At 48.6% G+C, this 13,342-nt stretch overlaps 1 pseudogene; it reads left to right on the forward strand.

Moving 5' to 3' along the window:
* The window catches only part of LOC129650346 (rho-related BTB domain-containing protein 2-like), a 150,215-nt pseudogene that overhangs the window by 19,809 nt on the left and 117,064 nt on the right, over positions 1-13,342 (forward strand).

The raw sequence follows: 13,342 nt of genomic DNA on the forward strand, positions 1-13,342 counted from the left end.
TTCCAACGGAGAGAAGAGTAAAAAGATAAACCACCACTAGTGAAAAAATTAAGTGCCTATCTTGGGTCAGGTGCTCTTTGGATTGGATATAAAACAAGGCAACTTCATGCTCTCACCAAGCTTACCTTAAATAAACATGATGAACACTGACAAGGCTAATACTTTAGGTGGGCACTAAGGAAGTCCTCTGAGAAAGGGATAAGTGACCTGACACTTGATTGACAAGAATTCATTTCTATCTCCCTCTGAAGATGAAGGCAGAGTGTCCTCCACAAAAGGAACAGCAAAAGCAAGAAACACGTGACTTCCGGGGAACAGAGGGGCAGTAGGGCAGGACCTCTGAAAGGGAAGAGGAAAGGGCTATTGCACCAAGGCCACTGAGGTAGGACCCCTACCAAACTCCACTGGAGCACCATACCCTGAATGTCCCTAAATACTCAGCCAATTCTAGTTTGGGTCCAGCCATGCCAGTCTTGGGCACACAAAGTTTTGAGATGGAAAAGATAAACTGAGGAGTACTACTTTCATAACATCATCCTGCCATGACTGGAATACTATAGAGATAGGTGTGCTGGAAGGAGGGCTGAAGTGCTTACAAAGTATTTTTTACAGTAAGAGGAAGTGATCTGCCCTCCCTGAGCTGAGGGTGCTGCAGTGCATCTTCCACACTGAGTACTCAAGCAAGGAGACCTCCCACCAAGAACTGGGAGGGCAAATGGAGGAGGAGCCAGAGAAGGGGAGGAGACACCAGGAGAGGCCCGCTTGCATGTGTTTATTCTGAAAACCAGATCACAATACAGACAGGGCAAGATGGCAGAGCAGAAAGACCCTGAGCTTGGGTCCTCTCACGGGCAGCCCAAATTACAACTATTTGCAGAGCAAGCACTGATAAAAAAGACAGGAACCCACCAGCATAGATCTTCTACAACTAAAGACATAAAGCAGGAACCACACTGAGATGGTTGGAGTGGGCAGACTCACACTATCATCAAGTACCATACTCCTGGGTGGACAACCCACAAAGTAGGGAATTATATTGCAGGGTTTTTCCACCAGAGAGTTCTGAGCCCCAGGTGGGCTCTCCAGCCCAGGGATCCTGCATCAGCAAGATGAACCCCCAGAGCCTTTGGCTTTGAAGGCAAGCAGGGTCCTAATTTTGCGTGTCCCACAGGACTGGAGGAAACAGACACTTCAGTCTTCAAGAGCACACACATGCACTGGGACCTAGGGCAAAAGTGGTCACTTGATGGAAAGCTGGGTTAGAGCTGCCTGCTGGTCTTAAAGAGTGTCCCAGAGGGGCAGTGGGTGGGTGTGGCTCAGGCTGTGGGTATAGACACTGGTAACAGCTGTACTTTTCACACTGTCCATGGGATTCTCGTGGCAAGAATACTGGAGTGGGTTGCCATTTCCTTTTCCAGTGACCCATGTTTTATCAGAACTCTTCACCGTGACCCACCCATCTTGGGTGGCACTGCATAGCATAGCTCATAGCTTCATTGAATTACGCAAGCCCCTTTGCCATGACAAGACTGTGATCCATAAAGGGGATTGACAGAGGAGCATGGCAGGCTAGTCTATGGGATCACAAAGAGTTGGACACAACTTAGCGACTGAACAGTAACAGCCATATTTGGAAACTTCTTCTGTTGGTGGACACGGGTGCTTATAGGCACTATTGTGGGATCTTCCCCCTAGCTCATTAGCCCCAGTAGCTAATGAGTTGGGTGGGGTTGATCAGCCCCACCCAACAGCCTGTAGGCACCACTGCTGGGATGTGGTTACTGTTGTTTAGTTGCTAAGTCATGTCTAATGCTTGCTGCTACTGCTAAGTCGCTTCAGTAGTGTCCGACTATGTGCGACCCCATAGATGGCAGCCCACCAGGTTCCCCCGTCCTTGGGATTCTCCAGGCAAGAACACTGGAGTGGGTTGCCATTTCTTTCTCCAATGCACGAAAGTGAAAAGTGAAAGTGAAGTCGCTCAGTCGTGTCTGACTTTTCGCGACCCCATGGACTTCAGCGCACAAGACTCCTCCATCCATGGGATTTTCCAGGCAAGAGTACTGGAGTGGGGTGCCATGTCTAACACTTTGCAGCATGCGAATGGACTGTAGCATGCCAGGCTTCCCTGTCCTTCACTATCTCCCAGAATTTGTTCAAATTCATGTCCACTGAGTCAATGACGCCATCCAACCATTTCACTCTCTGTTGCCCCCTTCTCCTCCTGCACTCAATCTTGCCTAGCATTACGGTCTTTTCCAATAAGTCAGCTCTTGCATCGGGTGGCCAAAGTATTGGAGCTTCAGCTTCAGCATCAGTCCTTCCAATGAATATTCAGGGTTGATTTACTTTAGGATTGACTGGTTTGATCTCCTTGCTGCCCAAGAGACTCTCAAGAGTCTTCTCCAGCACCACAGTTCAAAAGCCTCAATTCTCAGCCTTCTTTTTGGTTGAACTCACATCTATTCATGACTACTGGAAAAATTATAGCTTTGACGATACAGACCTTTGTCGGAAAGTAATGACTCTGCTTTTTAACACACTGTCTAGGTTTGTCACAGCTTTTCTTCCAAACTGCAAGTGTCTTTTAATTTCATGATTGCAGTCACTGGCCACAGTGCTGGGATGCTTCAGGCCAAACAACTAACAGTCCCACCCATCATCAGACAGCTGAGTAAAGACGTCCTGAGCCCACCACCACCTCTAGGCATGCCTGTAGACATGGCACTGCCCACCAGTGGGCCAAGACCCAGCTTCCCCCGCCAGTGGGCAGGTAAGGGTCCTGCCCTCCAGGAAACCTTCACTAGCCTCCGGACAGCCTCAGCCACCAAGGGGCAGAATGCAAGAAAACCACAGTCCTGCAGACTGTGGATGCAACCTGTACACAGCAGGTGACACCCTGTCCTAGGACCAACTGGGCCCCAACCCTGCCTGTTAGCAGGCCAATACAAGCTTCAGGACATGCCAGATTCGATCCCCAACTGTGTCAGGAACTACCCCCAACCCCCACCCTGCCCCAGTGATCTGACCCCAACTCGGGATACCTGGGCCCTGTAGCCAGACTCCAGGGCATGGCTCTGCCTGCCAGTCATCTGGCACTAACCCCAGGACCTGGCTTCACCCACCAGTGGGTGGGCAACAGCCTTGGCGTTCTCTGGACCCTGGCCATGCCCACCAGTGAGCCAGCACTAGCTCCAGGTCCCATGGGGCTCTGCAGCCAGCTTCATGGGACCAGGCACCACTAATGAACCGCTGGCAGCCTCCACACAAGGTAGGCCCCAGCAACCAGGCCTGTGACACCGCCTACAGAGCCCACCCCCAACAACAGAGGGAACACCCCTAGAGCAGGGGTCCCCAACCTCCAGGATCGAATGCCTGAAGATCTGAGGTGGAGCTGATGTCATAATAGCCAAAATAAAGTGCATAGAATTGCCAATAAGATATTGAAGAGAAGTAGTAAAACAGCGCATCCTGGTCTTATTCTCGATCTTACAGGAAAAGCTTTTTGTCTCACTACTGGAGAAACTCTTTGAAAAAGCCCTTTGATTTTTTTTTTTTTTTTGATGATTACTTTTTCCTTCTAAAACCCAGGAACAATATTAAGCAAAATGAAGAGGCCAAGCCTCAGAGAAACGTGGCTCGGTATTTTAAGAAGTATGAATATATAGTTGGTCCCTCAGAGGACTTACAGAACAAAGGAGTTTGACCACAGCTTAGTTTGCCACTTCAAGCAGAGCTGTATTGGAGAATCCCAGAAGTTTTAAAAGCAGATAAGTTTTCTGGACTCTTGGAATCTCTTACCAAAACTTCGGGATCAGCTTCGAGAAGTCTTACAATAAGTAGGAATGACTTGTCAATATTACAAAACTTATTTCCTAGCTTCCCTTTTATTCTGGTTTGAAAACCAATAGCCAGGTCAAGATTCTAAAGTAATGGAAAAGTATGTTTAGTCACTGGAAAATTCTTTCAGGGACAATATAAGCATATGTATCGTACAAAGCAACCAATTATCTATTTCTTTCTTGGGAAAGGTAATAATATGAACAGACTTGTTCACAAAGGAAAAATCGGTCAACGTTTTAAAAAGACTGCTGCTGCTAAGTCGCTTCAGTAGTGTCCGACTCTGTGCAACCCCATAGATGGCAGCCCACCAGGCTCCTCCGTCCATGGGATTCTCTAGGCAAGAATACTGGAGTGGGTTGCCATTTCCTTCTCCAATGCATGAAAGTGAAAAGTCAAAGTGAAGTTGCTCAGTCGTGTCTGACTCTTAGTGACCTCATGGACTGCAGCCTACCAGGCTCCTCCGTCCACGGGATTTTCCAGGCAAGAGTACTGGAGTGGGGTGCCATTTAAAAAGACAGCTGATATGAATTCCTTGTGGCAGAGTGGAGACGCACAAAAGGAGGGAAAAGCCCAAGAACTTTTGCTTTGGTTCAAGGGACGAATTGAAAATAATTGTTTGTGCAAGGATATAGATCAGTGAAAAAAAATTACAATACCCATCATACCTGCTTTTTTGGATCAACTTAGAAGTGGTAGAAGCATAGAAAAAATAATCTTTTTATAATACCTGGGGTTTTCCACTGGAGACCCACAGGCTTCTGACAGGTTATGTGAAAGTCTAATCTTCTCCCTCCAGTTATGTGGACACAACAGCACTTAATTTTTTTTAGACCCAAGATCTATCCTTTAATTTGACAGATTTATAGATACAGCCTCTGACTTTTTGCCCCTGTATGTGCAATATTTATATTTCTTCTTAAGCATGCTATGAGTCCCATACGGACTGTGGTGAAAAAGGAAGGAATGAGAGATGTGGAAGCTATCAAATGTCTTCCTTGGTTTGGACAACACCACTGAAGGCAAACTAAGGGGGAGTTCTGGATGGAATTGAGCTTCCCTGGTGGCTCAGACGGTAAAGAATCTGCCTGCAGGGCAGGGGACCCGGGTTTGATTCCTGGGTCGGGAAGATCCCCTGGAGGAGGAAATGGCAACCCATTCCAGTATTCATGACTGGGAAATCCCATGGACAGAGGAGCCTGGTGGGCTACAGTCCATGGGGTCACAAAGAGTTGGACATGAATTAGCGACTAAAACAACAAGCTCTTCCCTTTTCCTATCCTGACACCTTGACGAGCCCACATTATACATGAAAAGGAAAGGCACAAGAACCTTTCCTGTGATGTGAATGGAAATTAAACCACAATACTGTGGTGCCCCATTTCTATTTCTTAGACTAGCAAAGGATTTAAGTTCAATGTGGCGAGGGTGTAGGGAGACAGGGAAACTTGTTTACTCTTCAGTTCAGTTCACTTGCTCACTCGTGTCCAACTCTTTGCGACCCCATGAACCACAGCACGCCAGGCTTCTCTGTCCATCACCAACTCCCAGAGTTTACTCAAACTCATGTCCACTGAGTCAGTGATGCCATCCAACCATCTCATTCTCTGTCATCCCCTTCTCCTCCTGCCCTCAATCTTTCCCAGCATCAGGGTCTTTGCAAATGAGTCAGCTCTTCACATCAGGTGGCCGAAGTATTGGAGTTTCAGCTTCAGCATCAGTCCTTCCAATGAACACTCAGGACTGATCTCCTTTAGGATGGAGTGGTTGGATCTCCTTGCAGTCCAAGGGACTCTCAAGAGTCTTCTCCAACTCCACAGTTTAAAAGCATCAATTCTTCAGTGCTCAGCTTTCTTTATAGTCCAACTCTCACATCCGTACACGACTACTGGAAATACAATAGCCTTAACTAGATGGACCTTTGTTGACAAAGTAACGTCTCTGCTTTTTAATATGCTGTCTAGTTTGGTCATAACTTTCCTTCCAAGAAGTAAGCGTCTTTTAATTTTCATGGCTGCAGTCACCATCTGCAGTGATTTTGGAGTAAAAAAAAATAAAGTCTTTCACTGTTTCCACTGTTTCCCCATCTATTTGCCATGAAGTGATGGGACCAGATGCCATGATCTTAGTTTTCTGAATGTTTACTCTTAGCGTGAGTTAAAATGGTCCAGCCTTTTTTTCTTTTTTTTGAGGGCTTTATCATTATCTGAGCAAAAGTATAAAATTCTCTAACCCACTGACACAACAATTTCACTTTGAAGCATTTACCCAGTAGACAATACACATACATGTATGACTCATACAAGTATATGCTACCCACTCCAGTACTCTTGCCTAGGAAATCTCATGGACAGAGGAGCCTGGTGGGCTACAGTCCATGGAGTCACAAAGAGTTGGACACGACTGAGCGACTAACACACACACACACACACACACACAGACAACAGCTATTATCTCTCCTACTCACTTGACACAGCATGTATTGTTGCTGTTGTTCAGTCGCTCAGCCGTGGGCAACTCTTTGTGACCCCGTGTACTGCAGCACACCAGGCTTCTCTGTCCTTCAGTATCTCCTGGAGTTTCCTCAGACTCATGCCCATTGAGTCGATGATGTCATCCAACTGTGCATTACCTTCTATTTTATTTTCGTTTTGTAGACTGCTTGTATTCTGACCAGACAATTCTGTCAATATAATAGCTTTCTCATTCTCCCTTCCCATTTTTTACTTCCGAAGTCTTTTTCTTTTCCATACTGTGTCTTACATATGTTGTCTAACACAGAGTTTGTTCAGTGGTCATCGATCTTGATTTTATGGAGACATGTTTCATTTTCTGGGTCTATTTAAGCTTCCCATATGGCTATTATTGGGCCTCCCAGGCTGAGTCAGCTGGGGGCTGTGTCTGCCGTGCAGAGAGGACAGTAGACTGGAGCAGGTGTGCTGCGTCTGCAGTGAAGTGGGTGCGAGTTTCCCAGGCTGGGTAACTTGAGATGTCTGCCTTTACTCTGTGCTGAGGTATCAGCTGGGGTCGGGTTCCTCTGTAATTCCACTCCGTCCCCCTTGTGCCCAGATCAGACTCAGCCCAGAATGACAGGGCTTTTCACTCGTAGCCCAGCACCTGCTTGAGAGAGGGGCGCCCCCCACGACCAGAGTGTCATCCCTGCTTCCTGCAGTGCTCTGCCTGGTGCTGACTGTCTAATAAGAAATAGAGTCTCGTCAGTGTAAGACCAAGGCCAATCTGGGGGAGAAAGCTGTTTTGATCAGAAAGTTGGGAAAATCGCTAAGCTTTCACTCTGGCCACATTTTTGGAAGAGTTTGCTCTGACTTCTTAGTGATGAAGAGTCATGCTGGGGGATCCTTTGGGTGCTGCTGCCTCCATGTTCCCTTGTTGATGTTTTCCGGGTGAGACCCCTGAAGCTGCAGATGGGTGGTCTCTGCCACAGGTTTTTGGAGGTCGCGGTGCTCTGGATTGGCTGCTAACTGTGGGCATTGGATGCAGCCTGGGAGGGAGAGAAAGTAACAGCTCCAGACTGGAAAGTGAAACCTGTTTTGCTCCCCGGCTGTGGAAGAACGCGCTCCCTGAGCTGCCTGCAGAGTTGTCAGAAGTGGTGATGACCCTGTGGGGGTTGGACCCTAAGCTGCTGCTGAAGTTCCAGATAAACAAGTGGGAGAGGAGTTGGTAGTGGGCCGGCAGGCCCCTTGCTTTATTGTAGGAGGGAGCCAAGGTGGGGGTGACCCCCTAAGTAGGAACTAGGCTTTGGACGAGCCGCCTCCTCGCCTGGCATTGGGTCATGCGTCAGTCATCTGTCCTGTGTCCTCAGTGTGCACAGAGAGGTCCATGACCACTCTCCATTCTGCCGAGGGAGCCTGGTGCCTTCCTCTAAGGGTCGGGCCTGGGCAACTAGAGCAGCACGGGGCCACTCAGGGCTCGGGGTGTAAATATTTTTAGCTTCCTGGCCACCACAGGGTCTCGGGTGGCTCCTGAACTAGCTGTAGTGTCTTGACACAAAGTTAGGCATCGATTTTCTGTAAATGAACAACTGTTCAGAAACATATGTATGTTCCAGAAAGCTTTATTTACAAAGAATCTCGGTGCTGGATGTGGGCATGGGCCATGGCTTGCTGACCACACAGTGCAAAGCTCGGGGTGGACTGCTCAGTCAGCATGTGGGCTTCGGAAGTCACCAGACCCACTTCCCTGACTGGGGTCTGATGAGGCGGTGGCAGGCCCCACTGCACACCTGGGCGGGCTGGATGTGTGGCAGGTGTTGACCCTGAACGTGGGGTGTGCCTGAAGCATGTCATCCATGTTCCAGTTTGTGCCCTGATTCCTGGGTCACGTGCTTTGACAGTGTCCCACCTGAAGAGGGCGATCACTGCCAGCAGTCTTCCTGGAAGTGGGCTTAGGAGTCGTTGGCAGGCTGCTGGCTCTGTGGTTCTGGTTGGGGGCTGGCCTCCTGTTTCTTCATGCTCAGGCACCTCAGAAGGCTCTCTATGGCTGGGGTTCTTGGGAGACTTCTGGGGAGCCTGGTGTGGAGAGGGTTCAGGAACACCTGACTAGGGGGCCCTGGTGTTGCGATGCCTCCTGGAGTTACCTCCCTCTGGGCCGGCTTCCACGTTGAGTGGTTTTGTTTGCACCACCCACACTGAGCAGAAGTGCAGGCGGCCTCAGGGTTGGGGGGCGGGTCCAGTTTGGCAATGCTGGTGGCGTCTGATGCTTCACTTTTGCCCCTGTTCCAGTCAGCTGTCGGCCATGAACACCAGTCAAAGCTCTCCAAGCACTGCTTTCAGGTTGACTCCGTCTGGGGGTTTGGAGGCAAATTTGGTGTCCAGATGGACAGGTGAGTGAAATAGGTGAGTGAAGCGTTGTGAGCAGACAAGAATCGGGGTAGTGGCTTACCCTTGGGGATCAGGAAGGGGGCTCCTGGGTGCTGGCTGTGTGCAAGTGCTTCATTACCAAAAAGGTATCGTGTGTGCCTGTCTCTGGCACATGTGTGAAGCTCCCACAAGATGGTTTGAAGACATCAGGAGAGGGCAGTGCTGGTACCCACCCCTGCTTCAACCTACCTCCGCATTCTCACCAACCATGTAATCCCACCATGGAATTATCCATAACATGACTTCTGTCTACACGGGGTATCCTGTGTTGAGCTTGCTGCCAAACCCTACACAAGGGTGAGAGACCAACGGCAGGGCGGTTAGGACAGATGTCAGGCAGCTTCCGGGGTCTTCTCTTGCAGAGGTCGTAAAAGAGCCTTGGTCAGAGACCTGCTTCTCAGGTACAACACCAGTCTCAGACACCAAAACTCACTCTTTATCAAGCAAAGAGTTGGCATATGTTTTAAGTAGGGTATCCAGTAAACTAAGAGGTCTATGCTAGTGGGATCTTAGAGCAGAGAAAACTGTGCCAGAACCTTGAGTCCATGAAAGAGAACAAGTTGACATGGATGAACTGACCACCCAGAGCCACCATAAGAAGTATATTAGTTAGCTTGCACTGTGTAACAAACAACCTCAGATCCTAGTGGCTTAAAATAACGTGTATTGATTATCTCAGGTTCTTTCGGTGGGGTCAGAAATTCAGAAATGGCTTAGCTGTGCGATTCTGGCTTGGGAGTCCCTCATGAGGTTATCGTCAAGATGTCATGGAGGGCTGCAGGTTTCTGAAGGTCGTTCTGGGGCTGGAAGATCAGCCTGCAAGATGGCACACTCACAGGGCTGTTGGCCGAGCCTCAGCTCCTCCCCACACGGACCTCTCCTCAGGCTGCTTGAGCGTCCTCACAACATGGCGGCTGGCTTCGCCCAAGGCAGGAAGTCCGAGAGAGAGTGAGGAAGAGTCTGAAATGCCTCTGATGGCCCTCTTTTCAGTAGTTACATGCTGTCATTTCTACCTTATTCTATTCATTAGAAGCGAGTCACTAAGCTCAGTCCATACTTAAGGGGAGGGAGATTGGGTTCCCTTCTGAGCAGAGGAACACCCCAAAACTTGAGGACATAATTTAAAACCACCTCAGCAAAACCCCAGGGACAGCAGTATTCTGGGAGCTTCTTTCGGCTTAGACTTTGTGACGGACTACGGGACGGTACCAACTGTCACTAGCCCCCCTCCCTCCTCCCCAGTCAGAAAGTGGCCTCAGCTGGCTGTGTCTACAGGGCCTAAGACCTCTGGGTGTCGGCCACCGTGTCCTCACTCTGGAGATCACACTCATTCTCCTCTAAGCATCGCACACCTGGAACCCAGCATCCTGGGCAACCCAGGGAGCATACCACATCCTCTCCCACAAGTTGGCTCCAGCACCAGTTTTTAAATATTTACTAATTTGGCCATGCTGGGTCTTAGCACCAGTTTTTAAAGAGTTACTTATTTGGCCACGCTGGGTCTTAGCTGCATCGCGCTGGATCTTTTAGTTGCAGCACGTGGGATCTTTAGTCGTGGCACGTGGGATCTAATTTCCTGAGCAGGGATCAATCCCAGGCCCCAGGCATTGGGAGCATGGGGTCTTAGCCACTGGAGCATCAGGGAAATCCCAGTAGCATCATTTTTTGAAGCAATAAGACAAATGGAGCCTTCGATTTGATAAAGTCTCAGCCAATTCTGATAAAGAGTGCCTGATCACATTTCTGAGTTTTGGGCAACTCGGCAGGATGTCAAAAAATTGGGCCCAATCACACGTACAGGCTCATTCTATGATTTCCAGGACACAACAGTAAATAACAGTTCATGTTCAACAGGCCCAAAGAGAACAGCCATTGTGGGTTATCTACTGTTGCACAGTGAACCACCCAGAACTTAGTGGCTGCAAACAGCCACACATTCTCTCTCATCAGGCTGTGGGTCGGGGGGCTGATGGGGGCCTGATGTGTGGTCGATCTCCAGTGGGGACACTCCTGCGTCCACAGTCGGCTGGTGGGTTAGCTGAGGTTGGCTGCTCCAGGGTAGCCATGGTTCATGATGGACAAGCTGGCTGTTGGCAGGGATAATGATGGGAGTCTTGTCCTCCAGCAGGCTGGCCTGGGCTAGTTCACAGGGAAGTGGCCAGAGAGCAATGCTCTCAAGGCCCTGGAAGCTTGTCACTTTGCCTCTTTCTGTTGGCCAAGCCAAGTCACAAGACCAGCCCAGAAGCTGTAGAAATATGCCATGCCTCTTTACAGGAAATGTTGCGAAGTAATGTGGCAAAGGGGGCAGTTACAGGCCAGGGCAGGAGAATCATGGCCTCCTACAATCCCCTCCATGTGTGGTCTTCTTGACTTGAAGCTGAAGAAGAGATTGGATAGAACGCAACATCTTCCCGCTGTTGTTATTGTTGTTCTGTTGCTAAGGCGTGTCTTACTCTTTGCAACCCCATGAACTGCAGCACCCCAGGCTTCCCTGTCCTTCACTATCTCCTGGAGTTTGCTCAAACTCATGTCCATTGAGTCTGTGATGCAACCTGGCCATCTCATCCTCTGTCTCCCACTTCACTGGATAGAACTGAACATCTTCCTGCTAAAAACTCTTTAAAAGCAAAAAAGACAGCTTTGAAACAGAGTTAGAAAGATCTATTTCAAGCCAAGGGCCAAAATCGCACTGAATAGTGATGTGTTACTAGTGGTCTCATTAAAGTCAGGGACAAGTCAAGGATGTTGTGATCACCTCTGCAAATTATCAATGCTCTGAAAGTTCTAGAATGTGCTCTCAGACAAGAAAAGTCAATAATAATTGTAGTTGCTGAAAGAGGGAAATAAAATAGCCACTGATTGAAGATGATATGATGGCCTACCTGAAAAACCCGAAAGTATCAGCTGAAACATGGTGATAATGGAACAGCTCTGTCAGGGAGTCAGATGCTAACAACTCTCCAGAGTTATTGTTGGCAAAAGAATCAGTGTACCTGCTGGAAACTGCAGCGGAGAAAGGATGCAATCCAAAAAAGCAAGGTGCTGGGAGAAATAGAAATACCCTATGATTAAACTTAAGAGGAATAAAATACCAATATGCACAAAAACGTAAAGTTCTACTGAGGAACGAAGGATGGAAGGAAAGGATTGGGGGAGGGAGGGAGGAAGTTTGTATAGATGGATGGATGGATAAATGAACAGATAAATGGATAAATGAACAGATGATTGGATGGATTAATGAGTTGATGGGTGGATGGATGGATGGGTGGTTGGATAGATGGATGGATTGATAGACAGATGGAAGATGGATGGATGAGTGGATGAATAGATTAGTGAGTAGATAGATGGCTGGACAGATGACTGGCTGACTGGATGGACAGGTGGATGCATGGATGGGTGGATGGATGGATGGATGGATGAATTACTGAGTGGATGGATGGATGGATTAGTGAGTATCGGATGGATAGATGAACAGATGGCTGGCTGGCTGGAAGGGTGGATGAACGGAGGATGGAATGAATAAAGCAGATGTTTACACTCCAATTCTAGAAACATACTCTACAAAATTGAGTAGGAGCTGGGCAATAATTGTTTTCCCCAGAACAGTGACAAGTGTTTGGAAACGGCCTAAGTGCTCATCAGTGAGTGGGGAGGTACAATCTGTGGATACCCCACAAGGAACAGCCCTCCCCCTCCTTCCTGCCACCTTCCCCATCCCCAGGAGCTCATCAGGATTCTTCGCATGCCCCACCCCCAACCCCATCCTCACGGGGGTGCTGCTTGAGTTCACCACCTGTTAAACTCAACTCATAAGAAGCTCCCTTTACTGAGATACTTTAATAAAACCTCCGGGGAACCCTCAGCACCTTCATTTCTAAAAAGGTGGCTCTGGTGAACCCTCGGGCACAGAGAGCAGAGCAGACACACTAGGAACAAGCGCATCAGCGCGGGGTGATTGACCACCCTCACGCTCACACTTAGAAACAAGGAAGACAAACGGACGAGAAAGCCTTCACGCTTTTTGTGTAAAATAACCGTGAGCCTGAGTCAGGCTCCACCTGCTCCTCAGGGCAGGTACCTCTGGGAGGTCACGTCTCCTCACCAGGGTTCCTCTCCAGAGTGGACACACCAAGCGTGGGGACTGAGCTGTGTCCTGAGTCTGCACTCGAGAAATGAGGAGCTGGCCGGCCCTGATCTCCTGGCAACAATCCACGTTTCCACCAGATTCGTTTTAATTTTTCCAACTAGGAGGACCCTCTTACAGGACTTTCAAGGTCTTCCCACTTGGAGGAAACTTGGATGAGCATGACACGACTTGGTGCGACCTGGCGGATGTATGGACTCTTAAACCCTGAGAGCCCAGGGTCTACAGCTCCTGAAAAGGAATCTGCTGAAGAGGACAGGCCTGACAAGTCAAATGAGGGAAAAACAATGCAGCCTGGGGGCTAAGCCTTTTCTCTTTCACTTTCTTGACATTTATATTTACATTTCTTTTAATACATTTTCAAAAACTTCCTTTTTTTTTTTTTTTTTTTTTTTTACAATTTTCACGTTTGCAGAAGTCCCTTTTTCATGCTTTCAAAAGCTCCCGTTTCTCTATTACACTGCCACTGCAGCCCAGCTGTTAC

The sequence above is a fragment of the Bubalus kerabau genome, chromosome 4 (assembly GCF_029407905.1).
Source record: "Bubalus kerabau isolate K-KA32 ecotype Philippines breed swamp buffalo chromosome 4, PCC_UOA_SB_1v2, whole genome shotgun sequence".
Classification (NCBI taxonomy): Eukaryota; Metazoa; Chordata; class Mammalia; order Artiodactyla; family Bovidae; genus Bubalus; species Bubalus kerabau.